At 31.7% G+C, this 16,222-nt stretch overlaps 1 long non-coding RNA gene across 1 annotated transcript; it reads left to right on the plus strand.

The window, feature by feature from the left end:
• Positions 1–12,008: 12,008 nt before the first annotated feature.
• On the plus strand, positions 12,009–15,242 carry LOC141446991 (uncharacterized). The gene is made up of 3 exons (XR_012454048.1): positions 12,009–12,104; positions 14,737–14,904; positions 15,111–15,242. It is a non-coding gene; the product is annotated as an uncharacterized lncRNA (long non-coding RNA).
• Positions 15,243–16,222: the final 980 nt, after the last annotated feature.

The raw sequence follows: 16,222 nt of genomic DNA on the forward strand, positions 1-16,222 counted from the left end.
AAAAAAAGAAAAAAGTAGCGCCTTAACAAGTGGGTCAATACAATTCTAGGACATCTAATTTCATTTGAGGATTAAACTATTAAGGCAGTTAAGCACATTTCTATAGCTTGGAGACGATACTGGAGCCTCAAATGTATTTTCAAAAAGCAATATGAAGATTCAATTAAAGAAAAAAAGTTACCTAATATTTGTATTCTACAAGGCTTATGGAGCATAGGTTCTTTGACACTGACCCAAAAAAGCTATGAATCGACTCAAAGCTACGCAGTCTTCAAAAAAAAAAAAAAAAAAAAAAAAAATGAGGAACTGTAACATTAGAAAGAGAATTGAAGTAGCTGTTGTGGGACATATTGCAAGAAGGAATGAAGAAAATTGGACTAGCAGATCAACGGATTGGCTTTCACTAGGCAATGCTAGGAAAAGAGATAGGCGATTCTCGAAATGGAGTGATGGGATCGACAAATTTCGTCGCTTTGGAAGTGGTCAGTTCAATAACCATCTGGACTAACCAAGGGAGAGGTCTTTGCCCAAAGATGGGACCAGTTAACTAAATTATTGATCTAAAAGAAGTTTAGTTATTTAAGTATTGAAGTTACTCCGTAAATAAATTTGTATTCAATAGAAATTTGCAAAAATAAATTATAATATTGGTAATAAACGCTTAATTAAATGTAATTAAATATTATTCAAACTAAAAATATAAATGCAAATGGAAGGTAATTCTGTGGCTCCTTCGTTGAGCTCACAGCCCTCTAAATCTCGAACTTATCCAGTCGATTCAGGGGCCCTGTAGAGCCTCAGGTTATCGCTGTTGTGTGCATATAAGTGACCCGCCCCTAACACCACGATTTTCCTTTGTGAGAAAGCGTTAATCCTAATAATTAGCTTTAATAATAAAGCGGAATAAATAGCTTTAATAATAAAACGGAAGTTTCCTTCGAACAGTATTATTTGTCATGTCGTATTAATGTAATTTTCATTTGTAGTTAGTTATATTTGAAACTAGCTCTAGTAAAACTTTCTTTGAAGGCTTATTTTGAATAATATTAAAAGATAAGTAGTATATTGGTTATTGTATTATAGAAATCATAAACCAATAGGTTATTAATTAATAATAATGTTAACCCTTTTATCTAGCCATTCAAATAATAGTAATAATACTATTCTACCAAAACCAAAATTCTAAAACAACATCTAGTTTTAGAAAACATTGTTAACATAGGTAGAACATAAAACACACTATATTATCTGCAATAAGATTAATAATGTTATTATGGCAAGTATTAATGATACATATGTACAGTATATGACATCCTTTTGGGGTCAATTAGAAGAGAGGAGGGAGTGTTGTAGAGGGGAAAAGGTGAAAAGGCCTGAAGCCAATTTGTTTAGGGACAAAGGGCCCGTGTATGGGCGTAAAAGGGCCTCTTCAGTTTATATTCTAATTGGAATTTACGCGTCAACATTGGTCGTTTGCCAACAGTCTGTGATTGTCGACTGCTAACTTGTTACTGACAGTAAAGTAACTATTATTATGTATGTAAATACAATAATTCAAGTCATTTGGCCTATGTACGAGGGTCGTTTGAAAAGTCCGTGCAAAAATAAAAACTACTTAATTTTTTGGGGTAAACCTTTTTTATTTTTCAACATAGTCTCCTTTTAGGCTTATACACTTCGTCCAACGCTGCTCTAGTTTGTTGATCCCTTCCGAATAATAGGATTTGTCCAAGTCTGAAAAATAGCCATTCGTTTCTGCAATCACCTCCTCGTTTGAATAAAATCTTTTTCCCGCCAGCCATTTCTTCATATTGGGGAACAAATAGTAGTCCGAGGGAGCCTAGTCTGGAGAATAGGGGGGATGTGAAACGAGTTGGAACCCTACTTCCATTAATTTTGCGACCACAACTGCTGAGGTGTGAGCCGGTGCGTTGTCGTGATGGAAAAGGACTTTTTTGTGGGCCAATCGTGGGCGTTTTTCTTGCAGTTCGGTTTTCAAACGGTCCAATAACGATGAATAATATGCACCTGTAATAGTTTTACCCTTTTCCAGATAGTCGATGAGGATTATTCCTTGCGAATCCCAAAAGACAGTCGCCATAATCTTTCCGGCCGAAGGAACGGTCTTCGCCTTTTTTTGGCGCAGATTCCCCCTTGGTAACCCATTGTTTAGATTGTTCTTTGGTCTCAGGAGTGTAGTGATGTATCCATGTTTCATCCACAGTGACGAAACGGCGCTCAAAGTCCTGCGGATTCTTCTGGAACAGCTGCAAACCGTCCTTGCAACACTTCACACGATTTCGTTTTTGGTCAAGCGTGAGCAATCGCGGCACCCATCTTGCGGATAGCTTTGTCATGTCGAAATGTTGATGCAAAATATTATGTACCCGTTCATTCGAGATGCCCACAGCACTAGCAATCTCACGCACCTTCACTCTTCTGTCATCCATCACCATATCATGGATTTTATCAATTATTTCTGGAGTAGTAACCTCAACAGGGCGTCCAGAACGTTCAGCGTCACTTGTGCCCATATGGCCACTCCGAAAATTTTGAAACCACTTATAAACTGTTCTAATCGAAGGTGCAGAGTCACCATAATGTTTATCAAGCTTCTCTTTAGTCTCCTGAGGCGTTTTGCCTTTCATAAAGTAGTGTTTAATCAACACACGAAATTCTTTTTCGTCCATTTTTTGAAAATCACTCGATTTCCTCGATTCAAACGAATGCCAAACACAAAGAAATAGACCGATCTGGCTGAAACTTGGTGTGTGTTCTTCCAAGAGATGCTACTAACTAAACATAACCTCGATACGCGCCAGTGGTGCTATCTCTCTGACTATGCACGGACTTTTCAAACGACCCTCGTAGTTTAGAGGTAATACTATTAGTTATTAAAATAGTCAAAGAAAGGACATGATTAGCGAATAATAAAAAAAACTATCATCGAAAATTTACTTCCAAACTAGCGCTTTTCTCCTTCCCAAATTCCGAACTTAATTTAAAATGTTATTAATAAATGCTGGTATTAGAAGTGAAAAATTTGTCGTAATTTGCAAATTTAGAAGTAACCTTTCTTTGCATCCCCCCCGCAAGAACCCACCCTGGAAACCTGTTTTAAATAAAAGTGCTAGTCCTATTTGTTCGATAAAATAAAATTTAAAAATGGTTAGAGCCGTTTTAGATTAAAAATAAAGAAGTTAACTATCAGACAATGTAAAAAAAAAAAAATGGCAGTGGTTAATTCAGTATAAGGTAAGTATAAGAATAATTGTTTATGAACTAATTTATATACCAAATAAATATAATAAAGTAATATAATATAATAAAAAATAATAAATATAATTAAAAAAAGACTGATAGAAACTGGTAATAATTTATTTGCTCTTAATTTCTTATGTTTTAATAAATGTAAGATTGTGTATGGTAATTATTTTAAAAAATATACTGATGGACAAAATTAGCGCACCACTCAGTTTTTGTTTAGTTAAAATTAAATAAATTATCTTCTGCTTTTGTTTTGGACGTACATCACTTGTCTAAAGCGATTTATGGAGACAAGATGTCATTCAAGAAGAGATGTACAGCAGAGAGAGAGAGACGATAGGTACATCCGGCACCTGGCTTTACGAAACAGGAGTATAACGGGAAATGAGATAAAAAGTCTCATAAGGCAAGTCCGAAATGTTTCCATCTCCAGTAGGACTGTTAGAAGAAGACTTAATGAAAGTAACCTTAGAGCCAGACATCCTGCTCGTGGCCCTCTCCTTACCACAGTTCACAAAATCACCAGGCTTCAGTTTGCACGTGAACATGTGAATTGGATTTTAGAGAACTGGAAGAGAGTTCTCTTTACAGATGAGGTGAGAATAGGCCTAAATTCTTCAGATGGCCGTAGTTACAAATGGCTTATTTTTTCAGCCAACAATATTTTGAAAGTCCAAAATTTGCACAAATTGGAAATAATAAAAAAAAATAAGGGTGGTGCGTTAATTTTGTCCATCAGTGTAATTAGTTATAATTAGGTAAATAATTTATTAATTATTTTTTACGAGAGTTAATAAACATCTGATTTCAGGCAGAACTGCCAATAAAAACTAGAATTTAAATCAAAGAAAACCTTTGATTGAACCGAAACACAAAGAAGAAAACAAATTTAAACTAAATTTCAGCCTTCAGTAAGTACAGTTTAAAATAAGAGCATTGATTTGGCGCATGGATTTTTGTACAGTTTGGCGCAGTCAAAAAACTGATTCAAATGAAAACCTGATGAAGGAATGCAAAAAAAATGAACAATATAATTACGATACGAAATGAAGAAGATGAGGCGAATGGATTAAAGAAATTATGAACATAAGAAGGCTCACCATGACAGATAAAATGATGACAAGAATTTTTTTTTTGCAAAATTAATGATAAAGAGCGAAGAAACTGTACTAACAAGAAAGCATCATTTACCTTACCGGTCGTCTCAAAGCAATCATCAGGAAAATTTGAAGCAATTCTACTTTACTCCAAATTCATTTTCCAAAACAAGTTGAAGGCGTTGAAAGGAATAGATTTCTTTTCTAGCTAGATCATTCCTCCATTCCTGATCTGGAGTAGATCAGGATCCTGGCAATCTCTCTAAAATTAATCGGTGCCCTAAAATAAAAATAGTCCGGGTTAAAAAAAAAAAAAAAAGTTACACGTTCTTACTAAACAACATTCTGAGGAAGAAATTGAACAGCATTTAGTGCAAGAAGATAGAGGCTTTCGGAAGCACTGAACTAAGAAGAAGAAGAAGTCAAAGAATTAACGAACTTATTAGCTTAAGTCAAAGTAAAGGCTACATATCAAAACAAACAGTAAATCTAAAAAGCAGTCTCCAATCAACAAAGTCTATTCGAAAAGAGCAACATGCGCCAATTCGGCGACCTAACACGCGGACTGCCGGCTGAAGAAGCCGACATCGCACGATCAGCTTTACTCTCCAACATTCGCCACCAAACATATGTATCCTCTTTCCACCAATTAGATGGTAGCTCGGGCAACCATCTTTATGTTGAAGAATAGGTAAGTTCAAAAGTTATTTTCCACCAATCCTTCCTCCTCAATTTCAGCTCATCACAATTAAAGTCTAAACAAAAATTATCCTCAGAAAATTTGAGGAAACCCCAAGTTTCTCCTCAACCCTTTTTTTCCCCTTCAAAATTACCAACTTTTTTAATTGAGAAAAACCCTTTTATTTACGATTAACGAATGAAACATGCAATAATAAACGAGCTGTAAAATCCACTTACCTTGTCTCCTCTACTTGTAACAATAGCTTGCAGTTACAGATCCATTCTTGTGATCTGCCTGACGTAGGAGTTGATTCTTCAGCAAATGTCTTCTTCCTGGACACTGGACACAATTTAAAAAGAAACATAACGCAAAGAAGAGCGCATGCGCTACTTTCTGGCGGAATTTTGAAAACCCGAAATAATTTGTTTTTTAAACATTAAAAAACGCACAGGTTAAAAGTTGCACAATCACATTATTAACAAAAAGAAAGAACTCCCGCTTTTAAACTAACCGGATATTTAACACTCCCGCACAAACCTGTAAATAAAATATAAAATCCAATGAATAATACTTTCTCAGTACCAACAATCATTTTATAACAATAATATCTAGTATTTATTTCAAAAAATAGGTCAATCCCCGGGTTTGTAGCTTTAAAGTGGATTTCACTTCACATTTAGAGTGAAAATGGGAAAAAATTTCCAGAATTACACTGAATTGACTTATCCTCACTACCGATTCTGCGAACCATCAAGATATTATTACTGCAGGATGCTGCAATTATCCTAGCGGGCAGAAATCTAAAATCAAGTCACATATTCTGAAACTAGAGGTGATTGGCAACAAAGTTTTCCTCTACCATTTTTTGCTCAGATCAACCGTTTAAGCATGAAATGCATTTGAGCCGTCTTAAAATGAACACCCTGTATAGAAAAAATGTATTATTCTGAAACCAATAAATGGCTTTATTATTATTATTATTATTATTAATTTTCTGGCTATAAATGGATTTAAGTTTCTTTATAGACGATGAAGATTGCACCTTTTAATCTTGTCTTAGAGCTGGAATTATCTAAATAAACAATGTGCGCTACATTAAAATATATTTTTATTGTGTGCTACATATTTTAAACAAGTTTATTTTTAATCCCTAAACCACCAGTGGTAGGTCTGCATTTACTCTGGTTAGAATTAAGAGGAAGTAAAAATTGTTGGAAAGATGACTCTTAAGACAGTGGAAAAAAGGCTAAGCACCAACCAAAAAGAAGAAAAATCGATGAACATTTATTTGGTTCCTAAATGCAGTCAGAAGGTGACAAGTGATACAAACTTTACAAGAGGAAGTCGAATTTCTCTGCAAATTTCTAATGAATCAATCTCAGAGAAGAAAAAGGTAAATTTAGAAACCAAATAGAATGACAAGAATACTATATAAGAAGAAGAATAAATATTTATTATGATAAATATATACAATAAATAAAATAAATAAGAAGTATAAATGTATAACGAATACTATATAGAATGAAATCATTGATAAAGTAAATTCAAAACAAAAAATAGATTCTATTGAAAATTAAGAAGGATTGAAGAAAGACAAAAAGAAAGTAATTCTAACTTCACAAACAGGATATAAGTAACAAGGTAAGTTTACTTAACTTGAGCACAGAATAGAAGAGAAACGATGGCGAACCTAAACCCGATGAGATGGAGAAAGTTGGTTCATTAAAATGAATTATTCGAACTTTAGAGACAAACAAAATTATACACTTTCCTAATGAATATTATAATTGCACAAACCATAAGTGTTTAACTAAGTAATGACTATAATTTAAAACCGAGCTATATTTAATGCATGACAAAGAAGAACAGTTTCGTAATTCTCATCTTCATTTACTAACTTATCTTGAAAGGAAAACGTTCTGAAAACTATCTATTTCAGTTTATAGACAGCTGGAATAAGTTTTCCAAATCCTAGAAAACTGTAGGCCTGACGGAGTTGCAGAGATGTTTCTATTGGAGCACAAAAAGTGGTATGAAATAACTACTATTGGTCGCAAAAGCCCCGTTAGGCCCAAAAAGCTTCCCCATTTTTCTGGGTTTGTTTTAAAATACATCTTAGTGTGACTGAGAGGTGTTATTGGAGCTAGCGATCATCTGTGGGTTTGCTATACCCTAACCAGCTGCAAAAAACCAACTATCCCTTGTAGGCTCTGATTGTTTAGGAGTTTGGGATGTAAGTGTTGTTAGGCTGGGATACCCGCAGGTGCTTTTGAATCCTTGAAAAAATGGCTAGTGGATTCTCTAACTTTTTTAATAAAAAAATCTTGAGACAACCAATGCTACTCTGGATAAAACACCAAACTTGTTACACTCAAATTCAAAATAACTGCAGCTAATTCACAGTTGTACTTCCAATTAAGGTGCATTGAACTGCATTAAAATTTAAGAAACATGCGAATCACTGATTCCTTGTAAAGTAGTAATGACACTAATCTTAAACTTAAGCGAGCTCATTTCCACCTGACCGATTTGGAATTGGTTTCTCAGGTTTGTTTAGAAGAGGAATTTGAATATCACCACACTAACACCAATTTTACATAAGGGCATCTGAAAACTAATCGAAAATCATACGCCGACAAAGAGACACAGAAGTTTTTTAAAGTAGAAATCAAATGCCTCTGAACCAACATAATAATTCAATCTTTGAACACAATTGAAAATCTAGAACCGGTATCAATTCATTCTGTAATGGAGAAAATCGATGATTATGTCCAACATTGCAGATACAATCATGCGTTCTACATAATTTCTCATTTTATGTAGCTTTTTAAAATTTGTAAGATTAAAATTTGATTGTAATATTTCAAACTTAAAGCCCAAAAGCTTAATCTAAAGCTAAATTTTAAGTTTTGTTGGGAAATAATTGTAGTCCTAAAAGATTATATATACATCTTTGTTATTGCTAGCAATTTTAAGAGCATGTCTTATCCAAAATCTTGGTGCTGGGTAGTTGGCAAGGAGGTGCCACTCAATTTGCTTTGGCGGAGAAATGAGTAACTCAATAATTGGAAGCTCTATTAAGCTAAATGCAGTTAATCCCATTTTTTCCTGACATAAAGCCAGAAATAACTGGGAAAGATGCTAATTATTTGGAAATAACAATTTAAAAAAAACTACATGACCATAATATTTTTGAAACGTACATTCTTACCCACATTTTCCTTTCATTAGTTTATTACCTTTTATACATAAATTTCCGTTAAATAAAATTATGAGGTAAGAATAAAAAATAAAAAAAATTCAAAAGTGCATACAAAATATCTCACAAAAAAAGAAGACATAACGCATGCACTAGAAACATCAATTAAATTGGTAGTTTGCATAATCAGCTCACCCAGGAACAGCTTGCAATTGCATTCTATCTCTCTCTCTCACTCTCTCATTCTTGTTGCAAGCACCTGCATTAAAGAAAAAAAAGTTCACATCAATACTGCATATTTTGTTTTACCGGCTGTAACTGTTTTTTTAGATCTATGATTCCTTAAGTTTAAGGTAAAAATACTTCCTTTTTAATGTGGACTAAGTGCAATTATCCTGGAATGTATGATTTTAAGTTGGTATTGTTTTAGGAATATCCTATTTTATTTGCTACTAATTTCTATTATTGAGTTACCGGCGATGTTAATCAGATTGGTATTTTTAAAGAAGAAAGTAATCAGCAAACGGATGTAACAGGGAATATGTTCAATTGGATATTTTATTTAAATGTAATTATTGTGAGAGAGTGTTGATATTCTGTGTTGAAAGAAGTGACAGAGGTAATATGGGCGCTCGAATAGCAAAAACAACAGGAAAAGATGGTATCCCCATCTGCAGTAAAGAGAAATAATCTTGACAGAATATCTCCTTTTGAAGTCTTCTCTGGCCTTCTAAAGAATCTCTTGAAAACACTGATATTGTTGAAAACAACGGTGGGTTTACCACGGATTCATCTCTTCCAGGATGGTCTTGCTGAAAAAAACATGCTAAAATTTTACCTTCTAAGATTTGTTTCTTGATTTCTAGCAGATTCAGGTAAGCCTACCGCCAAAGACTTTGGTGCAAGTCTTATACCATAACAGAAAAGGTCATAACATTCATAAGTCCTAAAAAAAAAAAATTCTTAAAAGGATGACCCACAATTTGAGGGGTCCAGCCGCTGTGCATAATTTGAAAGAAAGGAAACAGTTTTTTGATTATCTTCTGATTAAAGCAATCGTTATTTTGAGATATGAGATCTCTGAAAACCAGATGATGTGATGATCGAGAAGCTGTGGTCCAGGTAAAAAGAAGAGAGGCTTCCTCTACTCGTATGTCGAAGAGTCGTAAACCTCTTTTGCCTGCAATTCCTTGGTGGATCAGCACTTACCCCGTGTTTAATCTCCTTCAATTCAGCCTTATACTCTCTACCGTCATTTCTAGACACATTGGTCTGGTTTCTTGAATCCATAATACAAAAAAAAAGTTTCTTAAATACAAAAGATACAACGTTAAATATGGCACAGTATTGTTCATCTTTTTTGGTGTCTGAGTCATTGATCCAAAAGCCAGAAAGGTTATAGCCTTATTTCAGTAAAACTTTTTTATTTTTATTTATGTCAAGCTTTCAACCAAGAGACTGGGTCATCTTCAGGGCTTATACTAATTAAAAATTATTATTTGTTTTACTTTGTAAACATCAAAGGTTGACGTGTTTTCTATCCTGACTGTACAGCTATTCTAACTAGAATTAGCAAATAATTCTTCTTTCTTTTGGTTAAGTATTATACTATGATCTAAGTGACTTTGCATCAAAGATTACCACAGCTGAACTTTTAAAGTCAATAACTGCATTGATATGTAGCTGTAAGCAACTCCTGATGGAGAATAAGTGAATAAATAATCAATCCGAGAGATGTTCGAAGGTCCAGGAGCAAGCAGGCACTTAAAATATTTAAGAATTTTTAAAATTATTACCCTCAAAAATCTATTACATTCCAGAAAAAAGAATTCTCTTTATATGCGAATTATGGGGCTAAAAACAATAAACGTAGGTCTCAATTTAGCGAACTTTCTGGTTGAAGAAATGAAAAGAAATATTCATTAATATCCAGGGAATGGATTCCCACGGGACTACTAACAATAAAAAGTAATCATGTTTTACTATTTCACCAAAATTTACAAACTCAGGCAAAAAATTCATAAAAATGTATTTTTGTAAATTCAAATAAGTATGTTACTAATTCTTGCTTTTAAAAGCTGCAGAAGTTTTAGAAGCTTTCATCCTTTAAGAAAGTGTGTTCCAGAATCAACAGCCTGCAATAATGAAGAAATCTTGATTGGTGGTTGAACGTAGAATGGCTACCATTAATTAATTCAGACATCTTGCATCTTACGTCGCATTTTAACTTCAAACTTTTAATCTGACAGAAGTTATTCTTATAGACAGATAGAAATTAAAACTGTCCGGTAGGACAGTTGTGTAAGGATTGATTACAAGTTGATTTTTAGTTTGCTTTGAATCCTCCTAGGTCAGATACTATAAATTTGTCGATTTGTCGAAGCAATGACTAAGCAACCTAATTTGCCAAGGTGCAATCTTAACAGTTCCTGGTATCTTAGGCCTACATTAAATACTAGTAGCTACCTGCTGAGAATTCCAACTAAAAAACTATTTGTCAATGGACGGTCATATTAGTAGAAGACGGACATGCAATCAGATAAGATAATGTTGCAATAAAAACTGTTATAACGGCACTAATTGCAGTTTTATCCAAGAATTCTTTTGTCCACTATTTAATGCAATTGCTTTGATAATCTTTAAAACAGTTTCCTTTTTATTACCTTTACTGACATATTTTCAAAATCTTCCAATATTTCTCTCAAATTCAATGATATAAATAATACGGATCAGCTAGCTTTGACTTCATTATCCACAATAATTAATATTTATTTAGACAAAGATTTAAATAGTAATTTTAAATATGCAGCGAATGAATTTATATGCCATTTCCAATCCTCGAAACAGGTAATGCAGTAGTTTTAATTTATTTGGATGCAAATTTTCCTACCACTAACCAAAATGCTCACCGAACTGAACACCAACAACTCCAATGAACAATAAGATTGAAAATAGAAGTAACAAAATAAAACTGCTAACAGCTTCAGGACCAACTATTTTCAAGATGGCAAACTTGTGGACAGAGTATAAAAAATGCCAATTAAAAGATCTGAAGAAGGCCGACAGAAACAGCCGAAACCTTTCTGTCGAACTATTTAAACTAAAAATAGTGTAGACACTGATCTTTAAAAAATTTACATCCAAAAAAACTGAGTTCAAAATTGATGGAATACATGAAAATAATGCATTTAGCTAAATAACTTTTATTACAGAATCAGATTTGTAATCTTTAGATTGCTTGTACTTGTAAAGTTTTAATCTCTATTCCGCAGAAAAGTGCTATATAATGGGATCAACAAATAATTAATTGACTAAATAATTTGGGCTATATGTCGATTCTTTCAGTTTCCTTGAGTAGTTACTCTTAAATAATACTTACTTCAAATTAAGGACTCCTAAATCGAACAGAACGTAGAAGTGCCACAGGTCTTTGAGGCTGATATTTACTTCTTTCACTCGAGAATTCCTTGTCCTTAATATGTTATTTAAGATCAAGAACAGTTGCAACAGAATTTACCACATTAAGAGACAAAAAATCGATTCAACAACAATAATTTCACAAAAACTGGATCCTAATTAAATTATTTTGTTTGAAAATTACCTTTTTCTTTAATTTTGATAAATCTGAGAACTTTTTTTCTTGCTAAAATCACTTTCTTCACTTTTCATTGGACTTAAACCGTGTTACTCATTTTACCAATCAATTACTCATTGATTTGTTTGCACATATGTTATCTACTTTATATTCAATAATAAAAATAGTGTCACTAATAAATTATAAAATGACAAATATATTTAATGAGAGACAAGCCTAAAATGTTCCATACAGCAAGCTCGCCTATTGAGTTGATTTTTTCATGTGAGTTTGTTCTGCCATATTTTGTCTGACTTTAATTATTAATCCTCAGTTTAAATTTAATTTATTAACTTACAAAGATTTGCAACAGTTTCATGTTGCATCAATTTAATTGAATTGATTCTGTTAACGTTCACTTCAATTCACCTTGCAATATGTAGCATCAGATCCAACTTAAGGAAGAGAAATCTGCTGTGTCTGGTTTTAGCCCCTAAGCTGTGCAGATGCAGCGAACAAAAGGTTTCAATATTTGTGGAGAAAACGTAAGAAAAATGGTTTACGAGTCTTGGAGCAAGAGAAATTAACTCCAGCTTTTAAGGCACACTTGTTTCTCATGAGCACTGCGAGAACTTTAAAGTTGTACAGAGAAAATATGGAAGACATTAGATGCATTTCAAGGCTGACAAAACAACTAAAAATGCAAAAATTTGCCAGCAGAACGAATCCAAGTTTTAGGGAGTAGATAAAATAATTTCAGAATAGTTTTTGGAAGTTGAAAAGAAGTTCAATTAAAGTTTTAATACAGCATCTGAAAAGAAAATCCCAATAACGAGTTCAGAGATTTTGGAGATAAAGACAAATCTCCTCTTTTAAGCTTATTACAACTAATTCGAGAATTAATCCATTAATCGCTGCAATAATTGACTAAATTTAGATTGGCTACTAACTCAATTATTTGTAATAAAAAATATCTTTTAAGCCAAATAAATTTGGACCTAGAGTTTTGAAGCCAAACCCAACAAGAGGGCTGGTGTATAGTTAAAAAATCTTCTTTAATATAAAATTTTACTTACATTTTTGGAATTTCATTTCCAATAGATTTAAAAACGTCAAAAAATTCTCTTTTTTAAAAAAAACTAAGTAGTTTTATTAATCATTTCTACAGAAACACTATTAACAATACATTTTAACTATTTCACAAAGTAAATTCTTGCATTTTCTCAAATAGAATACGTCCCTGACGACCATCGGAAATTCAATATGGCTCCTCAAAAATCTAGCTGAAACTCAAAGAAGTATATTAGATAATTAATATATTATAAAATCATTTTTGTTTAAAAAAATAATTAATATACATTTTTGTTCAAAATACATATTCATAATTTATTGGAAGCTATATTTTTATTTATCTTTATTTTTTCATTAAAAATTTAATTCAAGTCAATTATTATTTATTTATTATTAATAATTTAAAAAGCTTTTTATTTTAAGTTTAAGCTTATTAATTTTTATTAATTTTTTCCTAATATATCTAATTATTAAAACAATGACGTATTATTATGTATCTTTATTTGTTAAATTAATAACCAAATTTAATTCCATTAGTATTTATTTATTCTTAATAAATTAAAGAGCTTTTTATTTTAAGATTTAGCTAATAAAATTTTAATTTTTTCTAAAATATCTAATTATTAAAAAAATGACGTCAGCTTGGACTACTTAGTAGGCAAGTGTAATGACGTGTCCCTATCCTGAAGATGACCTAATTCTTAATCAATTATTATAAAGGTAAATTTAAGAATTACTTATTGACTTATTATATATTTTATTAAGCATAGTTTAAGCTTTAAAAAGATATAAAATTTATTGCATTTAATGATGGATTCTTTGGAAAAAAAAGTGTAATAAAATTAGAACTGAAGTAGGCCAAAATTTCAATATGGCCGATTTAATTTAATTCTTTTAAACTATTTTAAATGATTCTATTCTACTTAAAACATGCAGATACTTTATAATTCTTATATTAATTATGATTTTTAAAGAAATTAATGTAATTTTCTTGTGTTTTGATGATTCATTATTTTATGAACATAATTTGACTTGCCAAAATTTCAATATGGCTAATTCAAGTTATTTCTTATTAATTCATTTTATTCTACTTAAAACATAAAGATACTTCATATTAACTACAATTTATCTAGACATTCTAAAGGGTTTAATATAAATCCTTTCAATATTCATTGAATTTTAATTATTAATTATTTTACGAACTGCTTTGACTTTTTTTCTGGATTATGACCTACTTATGGTTATAAGTTTTTCTGAAATAAGGTAATATAAATAATAAAATTCGAGATAAAATGGTATTTATTATTTTTATAATAAGTTTTACTTTAAATTAAGTAATTTTTTTCAATTTAAATTTGAAAACTGAACATTTTTGGAACTGCATTTGCCTTTAATATGACTTAGGAGTTTTGTAACTTAGAATTTTTTTTTTCTAAGCAGCTTAAAGTTATAATTAATTGCATTTTATGTTGTTAATTTTAGTGAGTTAAGAATTATTTGTTCACTTTATTAAGTTTGCATCAAGTTATGTTTAAATTAATAATATAATAGTTAAACTCACCTTTATAAATTAAGGAAAAAAATGATTTTTCCATAAAAAAGGTAAAATATTTCTTCCAATGAAATTCTTGTTTTCTGTTTCACTTTTACTCTTCAGACTGACCTTTAAAAAGAAATCTCTATTAATAAATTTTCTTTAAATTAGAAAACTCAACCAATACTTTTTTGTAACTACCTTAAAAGAAAAACTATCACAATGAGTTTTCCCTGCTGATAATCCTTGACAAAATAAAATGCTTTCCTTTATGAAATGCCCAAAATTGAAAACTATATTTTCTGATTTCAGGTGCGGACTATGTGTGCAGTGTTTGTTCAGTGCAGTGCAGTGTTTTGTGTTAGTGCAGTGCAGTGTTTGTGTTAGTGCAGTGCAGTGTATTGTGTTAATGCAGTTTTTTGTACTAGTGCAGTGTCCAGTGCTATTTTTGGAGGCTCCAGAATCATCCAGCAGTATGAGGTACTAACATTATTATTTTTGTAAAAACGTTTAAATAAATGTAGTTATAAGTTCAATAATTGCGTACTAGGTCAATATAGACCAAATTTCAAATGGAATCTTAAATCAACTGCTTCTAGGACTATTTTAGAGTCAAAATTTCATTTTCACTAGACATTATTTAAAATTATAAATGCGCAATATTAAAAGATAAATTTATTTTTCAGGTGAGTACCAGATTATTCTTAAATCAAGGTGGAGGTATTAATCTTTTAGTGTTTTTTGCAGAGCTGAGTTTTGTGCAGTGCAGTACAGTATTTGTGTTAGTGCAGTGCAGTGTTTGTGTTAGTGCAGTGCAGTGTTTTGTATTAGTGCAGTGTCCAGTGCTGACATTTTTGGTGGCTCCAGAATCATCTTCCAGCAGTATGAGGTATTAACATTATTATTTTTGTAAATACTTTAAAAACATTCTAGTTATATTTTGAATAATTGCGTACAAGGTATTGGACCTTGTATATTGATAGACCAAATTTCAATTGGAGAAAAAATCTTAAATCAACTGCTTCTAAGACTATTTTTGAGTCAAAATTTCATTTTTACTAGACATTATTTAAAATTATAAATGCGCAATATTAAAAGATAAATTTATTTTTCAGGTGAGTACCAGATTATTTTTAAATCAAGGTGGAGGCATCAATCTCTAACGTTTTCCAGAAGTTTGTCAAATGTAAGCATGCTTTTATACTCGTAAAGTACAATATTGAACTGCTAATGTTGTGGAGGGCGTTACAGGAAATAAATTTCCCACATATGATGATCGGAGGGGGGGAATTAAAAGCTAAAAGCATCAGCGAACTTAAGTTTTTTAACTAGAGTAAACATTGGTAGGTTCCCGTTGGAAAAGAAATTCCAATTTGGAAAAATAAAAAGGGAAAGCGCGTCTTATAAGGTTACGTGAAAATGAAAATTTGCAGATACACCTCAGATTTGGTATACAGTTTCCAATAATGGGTGTAATTTCAAAATTACTTAAGTCTTTTTTAAAGGAAAATTCTCATAAGAAATGTTTCAAATCTTTTGCCTTTAATTTAAATCTTTTGAATCTAATCAGTTTTAAGGCTTTGAAAAGGTGGGAGTTCCGGATCATTTTGGGTAAGAAATTACCAAAATAGTCTTTAATAGCTGTAATGGTAATATTCAGACTTGGCCAACCATTTGGATTTTAATTGAAATGCCTCAGTAACATCCACGAAAATAATGGAGCACACTGTTTGGCTTTTTAAAAGGGTTTCCTGACAGACCATCCTCCAATCAGATTTCTTTTTTACTTGGCAGGATA

This window comes from Rhodnius prolixus, unplaced genomic scaffold, assembly GCF_049639745.1.
Source record: "Rhodnius prolixus isolate KJV_2025 unplaced genomic scaffold, Rpr scaffold_7, whole genome shotgun sequence".
Classification (NCBI taxonomy): domain Eukaryota; kingdom Metazoa; phylum Arthropoda; class Insecta; order Hemiptera; family Reduviidae; genus Rhodnius; species Rhodnius prolixus.